The sequence below is a fragment of the Meriones unguiculatus genome, chromosome 8 (genome assembly GCF_030254825.1).
Source record: "Meriones unguiculatus strain TT.TT164.6M chromosome 8, Bangor_MerUng_6.1, whole genome shotgun sequence".
NCBI lineage: Eukaryota > Metazoa > Chordata > Mammalia > Rodentia > Muridae > Meriones > Meriones unguiculatus.
This window is the reverse complement of record NC_083356.1, coordinates 49,456,147-49,462,310: the sequence shown is the minus strand read 5'-3', so window position 1 is coordinate 49,462,310 and position 6,164 is coordinate 49,456,147. Positions and strand designations below refer to the sequence as shown.

General features: G+C 36.5%; 1 non-coding gene across 1 annotated transcript; it reads left to right on the top strand.

Annotated features, from left to right (window-relative positions):
• The first annotated feature begins 3,501 nt into the window (after window positions 1-3,501).
• On the top strand, window positions 3,502-3,572 carry Trnag-gcc (transfer RNA glycine (anticodon GCC)). The gene has a single exon. It is a non-coding gene; the product is annotated as a tRNA-Gly (tRNA).
• Window positions 3,573-6,164: the final 2,592 nt, after the last annotated feature.

Genomic DNA, 6,164 nt, shown 5'->3' with positions numbered 1-6,164 from the left:
ATGATTGTTTTTTTCCAAACCACTAAATTCTTTCATGACTTGTTGCATAGAATAAGATAAAAATAATGATGGAAGATGCTTGTATAATTAAATCTTAAAATCTTGTCATTGTAGAATTGCATACTGAGGACCTCAGATAAGCACAAAGACATGTGAGACTTATTTGTTTTGTTGTCATTCCTGTGCTTAAGAAGAAAGAAAAATATAGCATGCAGTAGGACAGACCTTGGCCTCAGTGAACCCATCATCAACAACAACTAAAAATAAATAAATACAATTTAATTCTATACCAGGGCATATATAGTTGATCTGTAAAGAAAAGGAGGAGTAAATGGCCTAAAATATTTAAGTAGTATTAGTCTTTTCAACAAAATAATTTAATTTTTGCTAGATAGAGTACTGTGAATTTCTAATTTTCTAAGCTTGCTGACACTGTTGATGTGTGACTTGGAAAACAGAGCTTTATTATCCTAAGAATTCCAGCTTCACAAGTTTGAGAAATGACAATATCCATTTCTAAAATCAAAATACTATTCAAATATTTCTAAATGACTATAAATTTTTATCAATTTTTTGATTGAATAGATTAAATATATAAAGATAATTAAATATTTCATTTCATGCGTTTAACAATGTTTGTAATTTTCAAGGACCCTCTTATGATGAGGAGTGGTTATTTTTCTCATCTCTATTTTGCCTGGGCTGCTCTCCTGTATCTATACCTATTTGACCAGTGGAAACTCTGCATTTCTCCAGTTTCCTGGAGGGGCCTTTAATACAACCCAAAAGTGATAGGAGACAATTTGACCATGGGGCAGTTTCAGTAGTGAAAGAAAACCGTGGGGAGAAATTGGAATCTTACTTGTTTTCTCTCTCTCGATTTTCTAGATGACAAGCAACTGACCACAGTTGAGAGGTGCCATGTCCTCCACCAGCAATGCATATGGCTTTAGCAACCAAATGGTAAAAACGGGACATAATTTGCTTTTGTCATATCTCATAGAAATCAGTTTGCCACACTGTGGCATCCTTTCCATTATGCAGGGACTGTATTTTCACATGGAGACAAGTAATAGAATCTATTGAAGAGAAACGCAGGAATATCGCAGGGCCTCCTTTTACATCCCATACTAGTGAAATCATAGTCATGATGAAGAGATTCTGAATTGTTGGGGATAATTAGCTCTGATTACCATGAAGAAATAGATTTGGTGCTTTACAGTGTGAGGGGAGAAGATGATTCCAGAGGCCAGAGTCTTTAGTAGTGGAAACTCTTATTTCCAGGAACAATAGTAGCTGTGTGTGTACAAATGAATGCTCCTGAAAAAATGGTACTCCATCCATAAAGTCATGTAGACCAGCCAAGACATCAATCAAAGGAGAAAAAAAATAAATCCAGGAAGGGCTATAAAGAAAGATGGTGGCAATCATTAGTATTCCACATTAAGGAAAAACAATAAAGGGCTGTGGCATAATTTACTAATCTTCAAGTTAGTTAGGATACTGTTACTTGCTGTCATTTTCTTGTAATGATCTTATGTGTCTGTCTCAGGAGAATAGCTAGTTCTTATATCAGAACTGCATATCCTGAAGGGTGAAAATATACCTAAGTGTTAGTGATTTTTTTTTTCTCAAGAGGGCACAAATCTAGACATACCTCTAGATATATCTAAGACAACAGAAGCCTAACTTAGAAAATGCATGCCTAATATTGGCCTGTAAGCTAGTTACTATGGGAGGGCCCAGCTTACTGTGGTCAGTACCAAGCCTGGACACCATGTCCTGGTTCAGATTTGAAAGCAGACTGAGCAAGCAGCTTTCTCCAACCCTCTGACTCGGTTCCTGCCTAGAGGTTCTGGCCTTCAGATCCTTCCCTGACTTCTTTCAGCAATAGAGTGATACCTGAGAGTTATAAGAATAGACAAAAGCTCTCTTCCCCAAGCTGATTTTGGTCGTGGTGTTTTATTACAATAATAGACAGCAGACTAATATAGTCTGTAGACTATATTTGGTGCAGTTTGTGTATAGCTTGTTCCTTGGGAATTTGCCATCTTTTAGTAAATATTTCTGGCCACTGTCGCTATTGGCTTAACAACTAAGATTTTAAACTTTTTCGTCTCTTTTAAAAACTGTGTGTTTCAACAAGGTTGTTTTATTGTATCCACTACAGTGGGGTTCCAGCAGCTCCGAGGTCCATGGCCAAAACCACTAGATTTGCAGTCTCTCTACCCAGTGACAGCCCAGAGGGTTCAATAAATTCCAGCCAGAAATGCACAGCTCTTAAATGTTCTGCAAGATAAGTTTGAACTCAATAACAAGAAGATGGAAAAAAGCCCCCAAACATATCACGCTTTTACCACCCACAAAATGTACTTTGTACTTCCCTGAAGACATCTCCAATGACTGGGCATTGTCATGGGCTACTGTGCATAATACCGCCTTGTTCTTCCATTGTTTTCTGCCTACTTCTCATTTTCTATGACTCTTGCTACCTCTGGATTATAAAGCCAACAAAAACAAAGAATTGTTCTTCTCTGAAAAATCTAGTCCACCCATACTCTTATTTTAAAATGCATGTATAGCCCCCATTCCAGGGAACATATATCTAGTAAGAAAATATCAAATTATAATAAATTTATAATTAATATCTCAATTTATTCATATAAAATTTTGATAAAAATAAGCACTTTAAATATATAATTTGTTTTGATTCTTCCTTTTAATATATAGAGTTATCAAAACCTACCACTCTCATCTTAAATTTAATCTACCATTATTGTCTGAATAATACTTAGAACTTTGTCTTACAAATATTCAGTATGAGTTCTTCAGTGTCAAACTAAACATATAAAAGATAGGCACACATAGAAGCAAGGCCTCTCAGTCAAATGATTAGTAAAAAGCACTGGAGTGGACAGAATGCAGCTTTTTGTCACATGTCACAGACAGATCTTAACTGCTGCCAAGAACACTCCCTGTAGCCTTTTCTTTTCTTTTCTTTTCTTTTCTTTTCTTTTCTTTTCTTTTCTTTTCTTTTCTTTTCTCCACCGTATTTTGTTTTCAATTTATTCATTATTTATCCTGATTGAAGCGCCTTCCTTCAACTCCAACCAGTCCCACCCTACCTCCCTCTTTCCCCATCCCTTTCCTCTAGTCCACTGAAAGGGGGAGTTATTCTCCTCTGCCATCTGCCCGTAGCTTATCAAATTTCATCAGGACTGCATGGATCCTCTTCCTCTGTGGCCTGGCAAGGCTGCATAGCCAGTAGGAAGTGAACAAAGAGCAGGCAACAGAGTTCATGACAGTGACAGCCCCTGCTCCCCTTACTTGGGCACCCACATGGAGACTGAGCTGCCCACGGGCTACATCTGAGCCGGGGGTCTAGGTCATCTCCATGAATAGTCCATGGCTGGTGCATCAGTCTCTGCAGGACCTCATGGGCTCAGAGTTTTTAGCTTTGTTGGTCTCCTTGTGGGGCTCTTGTCTCCTCTGTGTCCTACAGGATGGATGGTTCAGTGGTAGAATTCTTGCCTGCCATGCAGGAGGCCCAAGTTTGATCCCTGGCCCATTCAGAGTCCAGTCCCTGCAGCCTTTTCATGGATTATAAATCTACCTAGGTGAATTTCTTTTTCTTTTATCTTTAAGAATTGTTATTTTATATTATTAGTCCATGTCCTAGTCTGTATCTGTAAATAAAAGTACATGGTGACTTTTTTTTTCTATTTGATATGTACAAATGTTTGGAAACTGAGAAATGGCTGAAGATTTTGTTTTAAGGTCAAATTTATTCCTTAGGAAAACTTGGGGAATGTAAAAAAGTCCAAATTAGTATCTTAAAGCAAACACACTTTTTGATCTGATAAGCCTACTTCTAAAAATTTCTCTAATAGATATCATTCATGTCTGTAACATATATATATATAGTTTTTGTGTTTTTTTAAACAAAAACCAACATGTTGAAACAAAATTAAAAAGAAAAAACCCACTAAAACAATAACTTGACAAATTTGGTTAAATGATACAAGAAAAACCTGAAAGCTGGAATAAATTTAGTTGCTAAAAAGTGATTTAACAACAAATTAAAAATTAGTGGAACCAAGCCTTCCTTTGAAGGGAACGGGTACTTCATGTGAATTGTAATCATTCTGAGTGTAAGGAACAGAAATACCTCACTGTTAGTCAGTGATGGAGGATTTGTCTCAGTATCTGTGTGCCTGAGGACAGCACTACCAAGCATGGCGCCAGCCCTCTACATAGTGCCCAAACGGACCAGAGATTACTCATAAACACAGAGCAAACAACTAACATAACACAATTCAGAAACAAAATAGAGGTACTGAGACCTTAATTGAGGGGTGTGTGTGTGTGTGTGTGTGTGTGTGTGTGTGTTATACGTCAGTCCTATGAGGTCTAGGAGAGAAAGGTACCTTTGGAGTCACATAAAGTTGATAGTACCCAATATCAATTCTGAGTGGAAGTACGCTTGAAAAAATAGATTTTCTCTGAGAAACAATATCTTTGTGTCAAAGTGCTAGATTACAGAGGACTGCCATTCCTGATTGATCTTCATGTAGGTTCTGGGGAATCCCAATTCCAGAAAGTGATTTATCCACTGAGCCCTCTGCCCAGAGTGTACTAATTTCCATTTAGCTTTTAATTGGAAAAATAATTGTGAACTGTAACTTTACACACGTGCACAGTTCACAAATCAGAAAGAAACAGATCACTGTTTTAACTTAAGCAGGAGTGACCATGTCCAGCCCCACAAGCCTCGCTTGCCTACTTTCAGGCCCTGTCTCATTCCAAAAATGAGGGTTACTTTTCTGACATCTAGTGTGTCAAGATCATTTTTGATTATTTTCTTTTCAATATACATTTTAATTTTATTGTGTATGGGTGCTTTGCCAAATTGTATATATGTGTACTGCATGTATGCCTGTTGCTTACAGGTGTCAGAAAAGGGTGATGGATCCCCTGGAACTGAAGTTATGGGTGGTTGTGAGCCATCATATGGCTCCTGAGACATCAATCCAGGTTCATCGCAAGAGCACAATGCTCTAAAAGGTACTTTTTGAAGATCTAGATCCTTCCACTCGATATTCTAGGTATTTACCTATAATTGCTGCATTTATTGCAATTCATTTTTCTCGTTGATATTTATATTGTAGAATAAAACTTCAGTGTATATAAAAACTATTCTACTGACAAAACATTTAACTATTTTTCCTGGTGCTATTATAAAGAGTGCTTTCGGAACATTTTAGTTTTATAAACATATGCCTAGATATCCGTTGTTATATATCTACTAGAACAATTTGCTATATCAAAAGATAACTGTGTTTTGTTTTAGTAGACTATTGAACTAGCAGAATTTAAGATGTTCTTTTCCCTAGTAGTGTACACTCTGCAAGATTACAAGTAAGTTTCTTTACCTTGAAATCCCTGTAACGAGCTCAAGTTTGGGTAAATCTCTGTTTGCAGAACAAGGAGGTACTTCGTGTGTCAAGAAAACATAAAATTCATGGAGGTCATCTAAAACCAGGTCAGCTCTCTGTATGGTTAATTTTGTGCTGGCATGAAAGGTGGACCACAAAAATATGTTTCATAGCTTATGTTAATCCAAAATGATTTTCTTTTCTTTTAAATTATTTTCATTCTGAAAATATTTATAAAAATTTAAAAGGTCTTTACCTGTATCACTATTCTGATAGGCAAAAAGTTTCAGGTTACACTGTTGGAAGTTCATAGGATCTTATTACTGTTTTTATTTCATTTGAGACTTAGCTTTTGTTTAAAATCATATAAATATGTAATTGGTACCAAAAATGAATCCATCAATTAAAAACACCGTTGAATTTCTAGGCCTTGAGTTGGTCACATGAAATTATGAGAAAAATAGTGAGGAGATGTACAGTGACCATACAAAGAAAATTCAAATGGTAGGGTACAGCACCCACTGCTCATTGATTCACTTCACCACTGAAATTATAATATGTCATTTCAATTTTTTTAATGAATTATCTGCAAAACCAGGATGAAAGAGAATCCAGAGAAACTGCACGAAAGCATTCTGTGATGTATTTAATAACTGAAACCTCTGACTATCTAGAAATAAGGAAAAGGATGAGTGTGACTCTGAGAGACCAGCAACAAAGTTGAGCCCA